Source organism: Cryptomeria japonica, chromosome 3 (assembly GCF_030272615.1).
Source record: "Cryptomeria japonica chromosome 3, Sugi_1.0, whole genome shotgun sequence".
Classification (NCBI taxonomy): domain Eukaryota; kingdom Viridiplantae; phylum Streptophyta; class Pinopsida; order Cupressales; family Cupressaceae; genus Cryptomeria; species Cryptomeria japonica.
Genome location: NC_081407.1, coordinates 839,798,596 through 839,815,104, shown reverse-complemented (window position 1 = coordinate 839,815,104; position 16,509 = coordinate 839,798,596).

Below are 16,509 nucleotides of genomic sequence, written 5' to 3'. Positions count from 1 at the left end.
AATGGATTACATCAATAAGGTTATACATCAACACTTGACCAAGGAAATATAATAACATAGGACACAATGACAACTCAACCAGAATTGCAATGAAATTTAGACTTGATTGAAAACACCATTTACACAAGATCCTAATACAGGCAATCTTTTCTTAAAACAACAAAATGCATAAATAGCTTTCAAGTTAAGACTTCCAGAAAATAAGAATAACAACTATATCAATACACTATTTAATAAGTCATAAACCTAATGTTTCATCTTTTTCGTAGTTCAATTTCGGAGTTTCTCTCTCTATCCTCTGACTCTATTTCTAAAGGATTGGGTGATCTAATTTCCTAAGAGTTTCACTAAGTTTAATCTACCAACTTTCATGAAATATATCATTAATGCATCTATACTCGCATGATTGTAATAAATTGATTGATATTGTGACTCTAACTATTTCATAAATATAAATCTAGATCATTCTTAATCTCTTAAATCCTTTCAACAAAACATAATAGATTTGAGCCTACCTCAGGAAACGCAATCCATGGCTATTATGATCCTTGATAACTTCAAACTGTCCACAATACGTCTAGATTCCAATACTTTCCACCTCGACGCTCTTCTGTCATATGAGATCTCTATCCCGAGTCCTTACCCTTTCTATATTTTGAGAATTTCTCTAATAATAATAAAGTAATTAACACTCATTCAAGAGCATAACCCCTAAGTTCGACACTAAATCAGAGATGATCATCGTTGATCTTTTACGACTTGATCGTAAACACATCAAAATCTCCACTATTCCATTCTCCCTAATCTCTGCTCCAACTTGCTATATGCTATCTTCCTCTATATCTTTTCCTACCTTCTCTTCTTCATTCCATTCTCCAATCTTTTGTTGAATCTCACCTTCCCCTTCTATCCTTCTTTCCTCACTCTTTTTCTTCCTAAACTATCCTTTCCATTCTCTCTACTCTCTTTTGTCATTCTTCTTATTTCGTTTCCTCTTATCTTCCTCTCTTGTAACTTACTATCTTTCTCTTCCTCCTCTATTCTTTTTTTTTTCCCTCTCCCTCGAGCCTTCACTATTATTTATACCATTCTCAATCTAAATTGGTTTCTATAATCTTGGCCATAACAATGACACCACTAATAATTATAAATCTCTCTTTTAGTTCTAATTGATTTACAACTCTAATGGTTGCATACCTGTCGACAAAGCTTGAATCTATGGTAGACAGATCTGCTTACCTATGCTCCACGTCTTCACCACTTCTTGAGTTAGCTAGTGCTCAAATTAACAGTATGAGCACGATAATCTACAGATCCATCTACCTTGCAGGGTTAAATGCCTTCAAGGCCACGTTTCCTAGTTTATCGACCAACGACCTGCTATTTACTGCAGTTGTGGGATGCCAGTCTAGTGGTTTAATCGAATTCTTTGCCATTTCACTATGGTTCATGGGGTAATCGGTGGTGTCGACTCCTTCCAATACCATACTTTCCATGTTAACTTTCCAAGTTAATCCCTACATTAATTCCTACCACCACATATCTTAATAGCAAGGTTGCATATTAATCGGTGCCTCCCACCATATTTGCTTGTGATGTGGGGCATGTATAATACAAAAGGGAGGAGGGTAGGTCGGTGTTTAACTCCATGTGGCATTTGGTTTAATTGAAGCGGAGAGGGGTGGTCAGTGGTAATGCCAACCCCTCCCTTTATATAAGAGGGGTGGTTGATATTACTATCAGCCACCCTAGTTATTGTTTTAAATAACTTTCTTTAAACCTACCACCTATTTAATTTGTTTTATTTTCATTTTCATTTTTTTATTATATTTTTAATATATAATTAATGACCCTTTCACTAACATGTATATTTAAACATTAATCTTTATTTAACAAATTAAATATATATGTAAATATATATTTTGGTTTTTCATTAAAACAATATTTATAATTTTAAATATATGTTTTTATATATCATAATTACATATGTATATACTTGTATATGGTCGATTCATACAAGTATATGATTGATTCATATATATATATATATATATATATATATATATATATATATATATATATATATATATATAATATGTATATATATTTATTTTAATCTCAAATAATTACGTAGGTATAAACAAATTTCCTGACGTAAACAATATATATATATATATATATATATATATATATATACGATCGAATTCAAAGTTATCTGACTAATATTTATATAAAATTTGTAAAACAAGAATTAATAAAATTACACTTTCTTATTCAAAAGACAATAATCATTTGATATAAGGTACATTAAGTCGTATAATCCAAATTATTCAACTTATCATAATTCACATTAAAATAATCAATATAATTAGTCATAAACTATATTCACCTTCAAATATATATATATATATATATATATATATATAAGTTTATAATTGATTCCTAATATTTAAAATACGTACAAGTATAGTATAGTTTCGAAAACCAAGTATTGAATATAGTTCCAATAATTCACCTACTTCTACATGAAGGACGTTAAATCCTAGCATCTCTATTTAATTCACATTATCAACAATTTTTCACCCTTCATAGACAAATAAAACATAACATGCAATAATTAAAATCATTAAACACACAAACTGAGTAAAACTCAAGAAAATACTCATAAAAGATCAAACAACGAAATACGAAGGCTGAACAAACTGACAGGACACCAACTGACAACACTCACCCGAGTGTAACTAAACAAAATAGGGTCAACTACTATCTCCTCCACTTCCATCGGAAAATATAAGGCACACTCAGACCTATGAAGCCAAGTGGAGATGATACCCCGTACCTACTCGGTACTTGTACCTGCAATATCTTGCATCACCAAACCACACATGCATATATACAATATAGAAAAAATGACATACACACCAATGAAGGAGAATCACGATGTTCCCTATCTCACCAAAATGAGTGAAGGAAAATCATCCCCTTACATCCAATACACTCCCAGACACACAACATATAATTGTACATTGCATAGATAAGTAAAGTGTCAGTACATAGCAATAATTCATAAAATGCCATAAATCACGAGTATTGAAATACTGCAAATAAGTTAAGCATCTCATATCTAGATAAAGCATGAAATAATGTTATATAAGTCTGAATAACAAAACATGGTAATGTATCCACTAAAAACAACCAAGAATAATACGAGTCCAAACAAGTAGGGGTACTACATTCTCCACCCCAAAACTAGGCTTACTCCTAGAAGTGTAAAACAAATAAGAATACAACTCTTTCATCTTCGCTTCATCCTAAATGCGCAACTAATGATATCTAGACTTCAGGTCAATCTTAAAAACACCTTGGTTCCCTTTACCTAATCAAAAAGATCATCTATACGAGGCAATGGATATCGATTCTGGATGGTTAACTTATTTAGCTGTTGGTAATCAATGCATAACTGAAGAGAACCATCCTTCTTCTTAATGAAGATAACAGGCGCACCCCAAGGAGAGACACTAGGATGAATGAATCCCTTGGCTAACAATTCCTCTAGCTGCAACTTCAAATCACTGAACTCTTGAGTAGTCATCCGATATGGGGCTCTCGAAATAGGTTCTGCACCAGGAACCAAATCAATGTGAAAGTCTATGTCTCGCTTCAGAGGCATACCAGGAATATCCAATGGAAACACATCAGCATACTCTCAAAGAATAGGTTGACTATCAAGAGTGATTTCTCGACTCTCTGACTCATCCACGTCCTGAAGAGTAACTGCAAAAAGCAGACACCCTCTACACATGCACCGCTTAAGTTTCATAGTGGAGATCATACATAGGGACATCGGTCTCTTAACTCCAACAATCTCCACTTTCTTACCAAGGTCATCTAAATGCTCCACTGTCTTCTTGCGATAGTCTATGCGAGCACTATGAGAAGATATCCAATCCATTCCCAACGCAATTCCATAAGCACCCAAAGGAATGACTCAAAGGTCAACTGAAGTAACTATGGTTCCTAGGTCCAACTCACAACTAGGAACAAAGGCATCTATGGAAACACGGACACCTATAGCCAACTCTACTGGCCACCTCCCCTATTTTTCTTAGCCATGACCTAACACTACAAAGAGAAAATGGTTCAGATCTATAGCAATGATAAACAAGGGAAACACAAACATTAAGACCTAAGGAAAAAGGTCAAGTTGAATAGGCACACTACAAACCCAAAGTACCCAGCTCTGATACAAAATGTAATGCCTCGCTAGAAACCCTAAAGGAAAACATCACAATCTAGGCAACTAAAGGGTGAAATAATTTTTTTTAAAAGGAACAAGTGCATTAATTATACCACTTGCACGTTTAATAACACAACGGAACACAATCACATGATTTCCTAAGGGTTACCAGCGAAGATTACTTCGTAGACTATATTAACACTGTGGTTAATCCAGTTGTTCATCTAAATAGGAGAATCAAATGCTTAAGACAAAAACTACACATACATCCATATTCCATAATGAAATAATCAAAGTACTCCAATGCATTCATTTCTGATAGATCATATATACAAAAGATTAAGGCAACTGAAATAACAAACATTCCAATGATTCCCTTTAACAATATCCATAAATACATGGTTACAATATGAAGGTTACATAAAAGTTCGATACAATGACCATAGGGTCTCAACTGAACAATGATCTCGAACAAGAGCTGGTACATGAACCATGAACCTAGAACACCAGCGAAGCCCTTCCTCGCTTGAAGATACATTCCAGAACATCCGATGGGAAGTGGCACTACCACCTAATAATGTGATCCTGAAATGGAACCACCCCACCATGCTAGGAGATAGTAGAAAACACTCAAGCAAGCAAAGTAAAACAAGTATGAAAGACTACAAGACTCTACAAAACATCCATGTAACTCAACTCATAAACACTAGTGACTCTAAGGAAAGAGTGTCATCGCATAGCTTAAGATGGATACCATGGTACAACCTCCTAAGTCTCGGCTCTCTGTCCTAGTAACCTCTCCCAGCTTCCGACTCCAACTAAGTCTCATGCAGACCCTACCAATCCTTTCATGAAGACAAGGTGGTAAGTTTGCCATTCTAGGTCTTCTCGTAACATTATGAGCCTTGTACAAGCACTACACCTATGCATGAGGCACATTATCTTAATTAATATTTATTCTAACCACCCCCTAATCAATTATTAGGTTATCACTTTTTATCTGACTTCCGACGGGTTATCTTGTCATCCACTTCAAGTACGGCCCCTGCTCGAAAGCAACTCTCTCTCATAAGACACTATAGGAAAGGTCTCTCTATGAGAACTCTATGGTGAAATAGATAGCCATACCTAATCCTGACAAACCACAGGTGAAGGATACATAATCACTAACCAAAGACTGACCATTTGGACAAAACACACAATGGCTCACATCAATAAGGTTATACATCAACACTTGACCAAGGAAATATAATAACATAGGGCATAGTGACAACTCAACCAAAATTGCAACGGAATTTAGACTTGACTAGAAACACCATTTACACAAGATCCTAATATAGGCATTCTTTTCTTAAAACAACAAAATGCATAAATAGCTTTCAAATTAAGACTTCCAGAAAATAAGAATTACAACTATATTAATACCGATTTTAATAAGTCATAAACCTAATGTTTCATCTTTTTCATAGTTCAATTTCAGAGTTTCTCTCTCTATCCTCTGACTCTATTTCTAAAGGATTGGGTGATCTAATTTCCTAAGAGTTTCACTAAGTTTAATCTACCAACTTGCATGAAATATATCATTAATGCATCTATACTTCCATGATCGTAATAAATTGATTGATATTGTGACTCTAACTATTTCATAAATATAAATATAGATCATTCTTAATCTCTTAAATCCTTTCAACAAAACATACTAGATTTGAGCCTAGCTCAGGAAACCTGATCCATGGCTATTACGATCCTTGATAACTTCAAACTATCCACAATACGTCCAGGTTCCAATACTTTCCACCTCAGTGCTCTTCTATCTTACGAGATCTCTATTTCAAGTCCTTATCCTTTCTATATTTTGAGAATTTCTCTGATAATAATAAAGTAATTAACACTCATTCAAGAGCATAACCCCTAAGTTCGACACTAAATCGGAGATGATCATCGTTGATCTTTTACGACTTGATCGTAAACACATCAAAATCTCCACTATCCATTCTCTCTAATCTCTTGTCACTCTTCTACATTCTTGCTCTCCTCTATCTTGCTCTCTTTTTCTTTATTTCTCTCTGCTCCAACTTGCTATTTGCTATCTTCCTCTATATCTTTTCCTACCTTCTCTTCTTCATTGCATTCTCTAATCCTTCGTTGCATCTCACCTCTCCCTTCTATCCTTCTTTCCTGACTCTTTTTCTTCTGAAACTATCCTTTCCATTCTGTCTACTCTCTCTTGTCATTCTTATTTCATTTCCTCTTATCTTCCTCTCTTCTAACTTACTATCTTTCTCTTCCTCCTCTATTCTTCTTTTTTGTTTTCCTCTCCCTCGAGCCTTCACTATTTTTTATACCGTTCTCATTCTAAATTGGTTGCTATAATCTTGGTCATAACAACGACACCACTAATAATTATAAATCTCTCTTTTAGTTCTAATTGATTTACAACTCTAACGGTTGCATACCTATCGACAAAGCTTGAATCTATGCTTGACAGATCTGCTTACCTATGCTCCATGTCTTCACCACTTCTTGACTTAGCTAGTGCTCAAATTAATAGCATGAGCATGATAATCTGCAGATCCATCTACCTTGCAGGGTTAAATGCCTTCAAGGCCACATCTCCTAGTTTATTGACCAACGACCTGCTGTTTACTACAGTTGTGGGATGCCAGTCTACTGGTTTAATCGACCTCCCTGCCATTTCATTATGGTTCATGGGGTAATCGGTGGTGTCGACTCCTTCCAATACCATACTTTCCATGTTAACTTTCCAAGTTAATCCCTACATTAATTCCTACCACCACATATCTTAATAGCAAGGTTGCATATTAATCGGTGCCTCCCACCATATTTGCTTGTGACGTGGGGCATGTAGAATACAAAAGGGAGGAGGGTAGGTCGGTGTTTAACTCCATGTGGCGTTTGGTTTAATTGAAGTTGAGAGGGGTGGTCAGTGGTAATGCCAACTCCTCCCTTTATATAAGAGGGGTGGTCGATATTACTATTGGCCACCCTAGTTATTGTTTTAAATAACTTTCTTTAAACCTGCGACCTATTTAATTTATTTTATTTTCATTTTCATTTTTTTATTATATTTTTAATATATATTTAATGACCCTTTCACTAATATGTATATTTAAACATTAATCTTTATTTAACAAATTAAATATATATGTAAATATATATTTTGGTTTTTCATTAAAACAATATTTATAATTTTAAATATATGTTTTTATATATCATAATTACATATGTATATACTTGTATATGGTCGATTCATACAAGTATATGATTGATTCATATACATATATATATTTATTTTAATCTCAAATGATTACGTAGGTATAAACAAATTTCCTGACGTAAACAAACTTCACGATAATTGTATATATATATATATATATATATATATATATATATATATATATATATATATATATATATATATATATATATATATATATATATATATATATATATATATATATATATATATATATACGATCAAATTCAAAGTTATCTGACTAATATTTATATAAAATTTGTAAAACAAGAATTAATAAAATTACACTTTCTTATACAAAAGACAATAATCATTCGATATAAGGTACGTCAAGTCGTAGATTCTAAATTATTCAACTTATCATAATTCACATTAAAATAATCAATATAATTAGTCATAAACTATATTCACCTTCGAATATATATATATATATATATATATATATATATAAATATATTTATATATGTATATATATATGTATAATCTATTCCTAGTATTTAAAATACGTACATGTATGGTATAGTTTTGAAAACCAAATATTGAATATAGTTCCAATAATTCACCTACTTCTACATGAAGGACGTTAAATCCTAGCGTCACTATTTAATTCACATTATCAACAATTTTTCACCCTTCATAGACAAATAAAACATAGCATGCAATAATTAAAATCATTAAACACACAAACTTAGTAAAACTCAAGCAAATACTCATAAAAGATCAAACAACAAAATACAAAGGCTGAACAAATTGATAGGATGACCAACTGATGACACTCGTCTGAGTGTAACTGAATAAAATAGGGTCAACTACTATCTCTTCCACTTCCATCAGAAAATATAAGGCACGCTCAGACCTGTGAAGCCAGGTAGAGATGATACCCCGTACCTACCAGGTACTTGTACCTGCAATATCCTGCATCACCGAACCACACATGCATATATACAATATAGAAAACATAGCATACACACCGATGAAGGAGAATCATGACGTTCCTTGTCTCACCGAAATGAGTGAAGGAAAATCGTCCCCTTACATCGAATACACTCGCAGACACACAACATATAACTCTACATTGCACAGATAAGTAAAGTGTCAGTACATAGCAATAATTCATAGAATGCCATAAGTCACGAGTACTGAAATACTACAAATAAGTTAAGCAGCTCATATCCAGATAAAGCATGAAATAATGTTATATAAGTCTTAATAACAAAACATGGTAATGTATCCACTTTAAACAACCAAGAATAAAATATGAGTCCAAACGAGTAGGGGTACTACACCTTTGATAGAGTATTTAGGAGGATGGGTTCTTAGTATGGTAATGGGCACTAGCTTTTAGGGAAGAAACTGAATAAAAAGGAAAGGACACGAAACACCTATGGTAGACGTGGTTTAGCAAAACATAATGATACCCAAATAAACTAGTAAACTGACCATCAAGAGTAGAATACTTCATGATGTCTTCTTCCATATCTACCCATAGGGGCTTGATAGTGGCATGAATGTAACCCCCAAACATGGTTCTCTCTACCTTCTCAAACTGTCCATCTTTGAAGAATAGAAGCAATAGCTTCTTCAAATGCCTTCCTATCTTTGTAATTTTTTTTTTCCTTTCATAGCTCAAACCAATAACCTTAGCAATAAGATCTTATGAGATAACAAGCTCCACCTTGTAATAAAACAGGGACCCATTCTTCAACCCCTTTAAGAAAGCACTAGTCATATCAAGATCCAAACCATGCAATTTCTGCATAAAGGAAGTGACCCCACAAATCGCCAACTTTTTTCCAAAGGGTTGGCTTCTTCTACCACTTCTCACAAGAATTGGGCTTCATCCAAAGCCTGTCCCCACCTATAGAGACAAAGGGACCACCAAGATAAAGATAGGGAGTCTAAACAGGGGAAGACAAGGAGAAAAATACCATAAAGGTGAAAACAAATATAGCCCAAATAGAGCCAAAGCTACCCAAAATCCACATGGGAGGGTTTATGACAAGTCAGGATGAAATAGTGAGAAGAAAAGGAAAATTATTCAAATCCTTCCACACAATAAAGATACCAAGAGCAACAAAAATCTCCACATCCCATGTCCAAAAAATAAACATAAGGAGTGGGGGGGGGGGGGGGGGGGGGCAATCACAATTGAAGATTAGAGGCATGAGAGAATTAAAATTGAAAATTAGAAGAACCAACCTAGACAACATTATCCACTATATGAGTTGAGGGAATATGTATCCTAGAAAGAACTTGTTGCAGAATAGAGAGAGATGAATCAATCCAAACTTAGTTCTTCTAGGAACCATCATGAGTAAAATCAGCAACCCAATAGCCAATCCTTCTAGAAAAAATCTCTTGAGAGGCCTAGTCCAAGGGAAAGTTAAGAGAGGACCATCCCCAGCCCACCAGTCTTTTTAGAACAAAATCTTCTTTCCATTCCCCAAGGACTATCACACACCTTTAGACACTAGAGATTTTGAGTTTGAGACAAATCTCCAAAGAGAAGAACCCACTAGAATAGCCTAATACTCATGAAAAAAGATATGAGAATGATTAAAATTATGAAGATATTTACTATAAAAAATGAAAGTCCATTCATCATGTTCCATCAAACATTTCCATAATTACTTATCAAGTAAAGCATTTTTAAAATCTTTGATTTTTCTAATAGCCAATCCCCCAAGCTTCTTAGGTAAACATATCTTATCCCAAGAAACAATATGCATATGACTCTTAATCTTTGAGCCCTTCCATAAAAAAATATATTGAATGCTTTCAATCTTGATGAGGAATTTATAGGGGAATTTATAAAGGCTAATAGCATAAATGGGGTGATTCTAGAGAGTATCCTTGAGCAATTACAACTTTCCAACTTGACTAAGAAGAACTCCATTCCATCCCACAGGGTTTGATTAGAATCTATCCAATAGACCAAGATAAAAGGACTCTGGATTCAAGCTAGAGAATAAGGGCAGACCCACGTAAGTTGAATGTAAGGTGGTCTTAGAACACCCCAAAATGTTAATGATTTAGTTTCCTTTGATTTGGGGTGTTAAAGAAGAAGATGAAACTACTGGGAAGATTGATTTTTTATCCTGAAGTAGCTTCATATTTTATCAAAATTCCTTTTAGTCATTTAGATTCTATAATATAAGCCTCTCCAATATGATAACCTATCATCAACAAATTGTTGATGGGAAAATTTGTGAGGAAGAGGATGGAGAGAGCCCCTTCAAATTAATGGTATGCACTTACTTTTGGATATGTCTACTTATGGCTTCCACCATAATGATGAAAAGAAAGGGGGAATAAGGATCTCCTTGCCTAAGCCCCTTAGAGCTATTGAAAAAGCCAAAAGGAAACCCATTAATAATGATACAGAATAATGATGTGATCATTATCAAAGCTGACAAAATTAATGCCATGGTCATTATGAATAGGTGAGACTAGAATGCTAAAATATTGGATTTTCTCTCAGACTTGAGTAGCTATAAAATCCTACCCCTCAACTCGTGTGCCAAAATTCTAAGAAAAGTCAAGTTAGCAATCTCTGGATTTTATTTCAATATTGACTCTAAAAAGTGTTTTATGCCTTCCAAAGAGGTTACCCCCCTCATTTATGGTGTCCATAAAATTCATAAAGTTAGGGTTCCTCTCAGACCCATTGTTGACACCATAGGCTCTTTGACTTACTATCTTGCTTCTTTCCTTGCCAAACTCATTGCTCCTATGGTAGGAAATTGTGACTCTTTTATCAATGATTCTTATGATTTCATTCAATTTGTCAAAGATAAAAAAATGGACAATAGTGACATTTTGTTAGCTTTGTTGTCATTTCCCTTTTTACCAAGGTGCCTATTCTCGACTCTATCAATATTGTCAGACATAAATTTAATGTTGAGAGCTCCTCTCCGGTCGAATTATGCCTTTGATCTACCATTTTCTCTTTCCAAGGGGCCATCAATTAACAAGTTAATGGTGTGGCCATGGGTTGCCCCCTTTCACCCATCATTGCAAACTTGTACATGGATAACTTTGAAGAGATTTCTCTACACTCCTTCCCTCTCAAGCCTAAATGGTAGAAGCATTACTTAGGTGACACCAATATCTGTTGGCCCCATGGTCTGTAGAAGTTGAAATAGTTTCATGCCCACCTCAATAGCATCTCACTATGCATTCATTTCACCAAGGAGCTTGAATCCAAGAACCAACTCTCCTTTCTTGATATATTTCTCATCAAAAAACCTAATGGCTCCCTTGGTCATCGAGTTTACCATAAATCTACCCACACTGATATTTATCTTGACTCCTCTCACCACCTCCCAAGTCAATAAATTGGTATCTTGAAGACTCTCACCCTAAGAGCCTGCTACATTTGTGATAAAGATAACTTAAACCAAGAACTTAACCCTCTTCACAATTTCTTCATGTTTTCAATGGGTATTCTAACAAACAAATTTCTAGGGCTCTTAACCAAACCAAACATCTTTCCTTTTATGATAACCATTCATCCCAATCATATGTCCATCCCATTATTTCCCTTCCATTCATTGATGGGATTTCACAAAAAATATCTAAGATCCTTCATAATAATGGCCTTCAATGTGATTTAGGACTTTCTTCACTTTGAAACATCATATCTCTTCCCTCAAGGACTGAAGAGACATCATGCTTGAATCAAACATCTACAATGTCTCTTTCTCATCAAAAATTAATCATCAAATTGAACTTATATATCTAGTCTTAACACAAAAGCAATCTCCTTCAAGTCATTTTCAGTGATGAACAAAACATAGCACCAGACCAAAAGATTATAATCACACACTTCCTAAAGGTATTCCCAATTACTGAGATCACAAAAACAATCACCAAAAGCACCGAAATCATTGGAAATCATTCCGAACCAAAAAATTACTGAAATACCCTATTTTACCGATTAACTCCAACTTCTGGATAAGATGAATTATGACTTTTGGATTGAATCACCACACAAATTTGCCATCAATGACAACCTTGAACAAACAATCAACCATCAAAAGTCACCTGAAATCAATGGATGAGTGACAATTGCCAACAATCCCCCCCTTTGGTATTGATGGCAACACGTGTGAAAAATGGCTAAGTGTTGAAACCTGTGAACCTGTAGACCGGATGAAAGAATGAAAGAATTCTAAGGAATAAAAGAATTCTAAGGCTCCCCCTTAGATCAACAATCTAAGAATCTACAATACACCAGACTATACACTCCATACATAATTAGTCTGTATATTTTTCATCTCTCCCCCTTTGATAGAAATGCTAAAGATGGGGTGCTCCCTAAAATTGATATAAAAATGTCATATACTTTATAAATACTTGAATAGGTCAGCATAAGTGGTCTTCAAAAATCCCAGGTGGGTATCCCACCCATTCTTCAGGTTATCCAAAATTGTGATAAAAGCATTAAAAATAGTAGCATAAATTTCTAATTCTTTGAAGTCTGATGGCACAGACCGAGCCATTTCCTTCATACAATTTTCCTTATTACTCAGTATAGTATCTATCTAGATGGGAATGAGGCTCCAGAGTTCACTTACTTTCCTCAAAATTTTCTCCTTATTTGCTTGAAGGCCAGAGATCTAATCATTTAAAGCTATAATTTGTCCTTCAATGTTTCTGGTTAGTGATACATTGGGGTCAAAAGATTGAGAAATGCTAGCAAGATTCCCTTGACAAACACCTATCTGATTATCAATATCAATAGTAAATTTGGGCAAAATGACACAAGATTTGTACAATTTATTGACTTCTGACAATGTGTCAGAAATAGTTTGCAACCTCTTATTCAATGTAACCCTATCACCTTCAATCAATTTTCACAAATCAAACTGTTCACGTTACAAACAAACAACTGAGAAGCGGGAGAAATATAAGATATATTGGGAGAGAACAGATGAAGATGGTAAATAACTCATACAAAGAAGGCCATATTTATAGAGAGATAAGCATAGGCGATCAAAGTAGGAATATTTTAAGTAGTTGAAGGAGGACCCATTCAAAATTTTACTCGCACAGTGGCATGTGAGACCCTGAACAAGTCCGAAAACTTTATCAATCCAAATGTAAATTTTTGGTTTCAAATCCACGTTTTTCATTGTTCAAAGGGTCTACAATTTTGATGATGGTGTCTGGTTCATACATCAAACAACAAACACATTTGGGAGAGATTAAATCTACAGATTCTACGATTATATTGGCCTTTTATTTCGCTTTCATTTGCCTGTTGTTCTCAAATGATTTTGAAACTACTCGCTGTACCACACGCGCTTCACCAATAGGGATTTAGTTGTTGAGAACGTACGGATCCGTACTTACCGTACGTTTGTTGACTCGTACGTACTGAGTCAATGCTGACCCGTACGGTGGTTCCAATGGAGTACGGTGGCCGCCATGTAGCATCCATCGTATGGTGGTGTCCGTACATAATTTGATGACTGTCAGATGGACAAGTGACAAGGCTGAGTTAGTTGACCATTTGTGAAGTGACGGCTGCACTATCAGATTCCATAACGAATTGCGGGTGTATAAATTGTTGTAGGATTCATTAGGAATGTGTGATAGAAATTCAGGTTGATTGTAGCACAATCTAAGCCTGTGCAAAAAGTCCGCTGTCAATTGTATATAATATTGTTTATAGTAATACAAAGGAGACGCTCGACTTTTAGGTGTGTGGGTTTTTTCCCGAAAGGGTTTCCTACGGTAAAAGTCTTCGTGTTTATGTGTATTGTCTTTATATGTGCTCTATTCTTCTGCTTAAGTCTTCTTACGATTCTGCAATTTAGGAAGTAGATCGATATTGTTGCTTACATCCTCTGCGAATTGCCATTAGGAGAGTATTCCCGCACTATAGATTTCCTTACAAGTGGTATCAGAGCCTCGCTAGTTGTTGTTATCTTTGCTGGGTAGGGTTGGTTTTTTGTGTCAATTTGTTTTCAGTGGGAGTTTGCAAAGTGTTCATCGGTTATGTCTAGAAATTGAGATGGCTAGCATGTTAGGGAGAATAGACATTGAAAAGTTTAATGGCACAACTTTGAGTTGTGTAAACTTAAAGTTGAAGACATGTTGGTTGACCGAGATTTGTGGATCGTTGTGTCTGGAAACAAGCCTCCAAGCATGAAGAAAAAAGATTGGGATATAGCATATCGAAAGGCCAGAGCACTGATAAGATTGAGCCTTGCAGATTCTGTTCTATTGAATGTCCATGAAGAGAAAACTGCACATTCTTTGTGGAAGAAGCTGAGAGACATTTATCAGGGCAAATCCTTGCTAAACAAGCTCTTCTAGAGAAATAAGTTGTACTCTCTGAAGATGGATGAAGGAACGTCTATGGTAGATCATCTAAACACGTTCAATATGGTGATTGCATAGTTAACTTCTATTGGTGTGTCCATTAGTGAAGAGGAGTGTTGTATCTTATTGCCGAGTTCTTTTCCTGATTCGTGAGATCACCTCGTGATGGCCATCGGAAGTACTACTACCAAATTTAAAATGGATGAAGTAGTTGGTGTACTTCTGTCATAGGAGATGCGAAGGAAATCCTCTGAGGCAGATAAAGAGGCTCTCATTGTCCGAGGCAGATCTAAGGACAAAAGCAAGAAGAAGGACACGAAGTCAAAGTCACAGGAGAGATCCGCTACTCCTGGAAATAATTTTAAGGCAAAGTGTTGGAATTGCAGGCATAAAGGTCATATTCGAAAGGATTGCAAAGAGGACAAAAAGAAGAAGAACAAATGTACTTCTGACATTGAATCTTCTCAGAGTGACGTTGATGCCTTTGTAGTAGCCTTAGCAGTGCCTATATCCGATGATGTATGGTTGGTCGATTCAGGAGCACCATTCCACATGACATCTCATAAAGAGTGGTTCTCAAGGTATGAGTTGTACAATGGAGGAAATGTGTTTTTGGCACGCGATTCCAAATTGGAGATCATTGGAAGGGAAAGAGTCAAAATTTAGTTCCTTGATGGTAGAGTAAAGGGAATTGATGGTGTACTTCATATACCTAGTCTAGCTCGGAACGTACTCTCTGTCAACAAACTGAATGATGCTCGAGTTTAGGTAACATTTGTGCATGATGGTTGTAAGATGACTAGGGGTTCTATTGTTTTAGCTAAGGGTGAATGCATTGGAACACTGTATAAGTTAGATGCCAAACCCATGGGCTGTAATAGTGTCTCACTAAAGTCCAATCAGGCTTCTATGACAATGCATGATGTGAACTCAATGGAAGTTAAACTTCCAGTAGAGAAAACAATGCTCTAACATTATAGACTTCACCATATTGGTGAGAAAGGATTAAAAACCTTGAAGAATAAAAACCTGGTTGAGGGGATGATTGACTATAATCTTGAGTTCAATTTCTGTGAACATTGCATATATGGAAAGAAAAGCCATGTTCAGTTTTATTCGAGTTCTCAAAAGTCTTCTGGTTTGTTGGACTATGTTCACTCTGATGTATTTGGTCCGGTGGATGTTCCTTCTTTGTCTAAATCAAGATATTATGTATCATTTATAGATGATTATTCAAGAAGAGCATTCATTTATTTTTTGAATAGTAAATCATAAGTGTTCTGCTGGTTTAAGGAATTTAAAATCCTTGTTGAAAATCAGACCAGGAGAAAGATTAAATGTTTAAGAACAGATAACAGTGGTGAGTTTTGCAATGCAGATATTGATAAATTTTGTGTAGATCATGGAATTAAGAGGCATAAGGCTACGCCTTATACTCCACAGAAGAATAGAGTAGATGAAATGTTGAATCGATCTCTAATGGAGAGAGTGAGAAGCATGTTGAGCAATGTTGGTTTGGAGCAAAAATTTTGGGTTGAAGTAGTGGCTACAGTGTGTTACTTGCTAAACCATTCTCCTACTACAACACTAGTTGACAAAATGCCTATAGAAGCATGGTCTTGTAAGAAGCCTTCATTGACACATTTACATGTCTTCGACTGTG